The sequence below is a fragment of the Cupressus sempervirens genome, chromosome 1 (assembly GCF_028749045.1).
Source record: "Cupressus sempervirens isolate cs-2001-9-10 chromosome 1, ASM2874904v1, whole genome shotgun sequence".
NCBI lineage: Eukaryota > Viridiplantae > Streptophyta > Pinopsida > Cupressales > Cupressaceae > Cupressus > Cupressus sempervirens.
The window spans coordinates 224,070,311-224,072,371 of record NC_143118.1 but is presented as its reverse complement, the minus strand read 5'-3'; the positions used below and the strand labels follow the sequence as shown (position 1 = coordinate 224,072,371).

The following is a 2,061-nucleotide window of genomic DNA, read 5'->3' as shown; positions in this document are numbered from 1 at the left end:
GACTCCTTATTACATTTGGTTATTCTTTTGTTTTCTCTAAAAGATGCATCTGCTCTCTTGGTAGTTTTTTGCTGTATATAAAATATGGGTGCCATGAAGCTTAGAACCTAGCATGATTGAAGGGTTTCTATTGATGTCGATTGTTCTTGGTGTGTTTAGAAGCAAAAACGTGCCTGTTATTTTCATGGGTTCTTTTTCTGCTTGGGTTTTAGATGCCATTTCTTTTCTCTCTATGATTCTGGGCATGACTTCTTAAAGAATACTTGAGTTCAAATTTTGATGTCATTTAGATCACATAATTTGTATGTATTAAAAATCCACCTCTTTGAATTCCCATGAAGCTATAGCATAGCAAGTGTATGTCAACCTCCACATGCAACAAGTTTAGCAACCTAGTGGTCATCATTTTCTGAAGTGGTTTTTTGGGATTCTATGTCTATTGGTACTTCCATTGGGTGCCCAGTTGTAATTTAAAAAAAAAAATCCAAGATGGCCATGATCACCTTTTTCATAAGAAAATTGTCTACCATCAGTTGTATGGGCAACTGAATGTGTTCTCCCACAAGAAACCTGTGCAATGTTTTCACCAACAAGAAGATTAACATTTTGTGGAACCATTTTGCTACTTTTGTCATCACCAAAGCCTAATCTCCCATGCTCTTTTCTGCCCCAAGCATCCACTTCTACATCAGTATTTAATGTTGTGGAATGCCATCCTCCTATGGCTATGTCAACCATTATATGATCAAGTCCTTGAGCAGGAACATGTTGTGATCATGGCTGAGTGTTTCCTATCCCTAGTTTTCTGTATTCATTATTTCAAATATATAAATTTTTCCTTATAATTGTGGCATCTATCATACTGTATTGTTGTAGCATATTTCTCTTTTTTTTTGTGTGTCTAGCCTACGAACTATTGTCCTAATAGTGCTGGTTGCATTCTCAAGTTCATACTATATTTTATTATCTGTAGCTCCAACTCCATGATTACTTGCCATAAAATTCATACAAAACTTGGATGAAGATCCATTGGACTGATCATAACAAGTTTTTTTTTTTTTTTTGCCTCTGTTTATTATATCTTAAGCAATTTCTTTCAATCTTGTTTTCACATTTTCACATTTGTTTTGCATGTTCCAAACATGCAAAATGCTCTGGAGTGCATTCACAACCTAAAGCTGAAAGGTGCAGATCATAATAATACAAAAGGCATTCTCTTTTCTTTGCTGCATCAAAATTATAACCCATTCTTGATAAATATAGTTGAATCTGTCCTCTGATACTGCATTATTCTTTCATTCACTGTAGCATTCATTCTTTTTGCATATACGAAACAAAAGGTTTCAAAACTTAAAAAATTCATCCCTTTAATGTTTCATTTTTCTTTTCCTGGTATGCATACCAATCCCACATGCTATGCTTATCCTGTTTTCACTAGTTTTTATAAGTAAAAGGTTTCAAATAAAAAATTAATTGTCCCTTTAATACTTTTATTTTTCATGATTGGCTTCTCTATCTGCTGATGTATGTTTGTATTTTGCTCATATGAATAATGTGTAGGATGATGAATGTGAGATGAATTCAATTATCAACATTGCTTAGATCCATTGGATCTAACCTATTCTCTTTTGTGGATGTAGGAATTGGAAGCATGGAAATATCAACAAAAAGATGGATGCAGATGGATGCCACACCACCAGTCATTAAAGGCAATGACTGGTGCCCATGACCTTTTTCTCCTTTTACTCCTCCTTCATGTTACTAATTTCATGTTAGAAGAAGGATGCTTATGTGATTTTTTCCTTGGTATCTTTTCCTTCATTATTCTGAGCTATTATGCAGATGTATTGATTTTTGGGCCTCTGATTGGAATGCAGTTTTCATTGGAATCAGCTTTGGAGTAAAGGACTTATTTGTATGTAAACAGGAATTCTGGGTCAAAATAATGAGTTAACTCATTATCAAGAACCTCTAAAAACTCCAAAAATATGTTCCAAATATCTCAAACCAAGCCTTCACCATCCATGCATGAGAAAAGTCTAAAAATGACCCCAAAACTGC

The 2,061-nt window shown here is 34.2% G+C and overlaps 1 pseudogene; it reads right to left on the bottom strand.

Moving 5' to 3' along the window:
- Window positions 1–309: 309 nt before the first annotated feature.
- LOC149576968 (ultraviolet-B receptor UVR8-like) lies at window positions 310–816 on the bottom strand (annotated as a pseudogene).
- Between the last annotated feature and the right edge of the window lie 1,245 nt (window positions 817–2,061).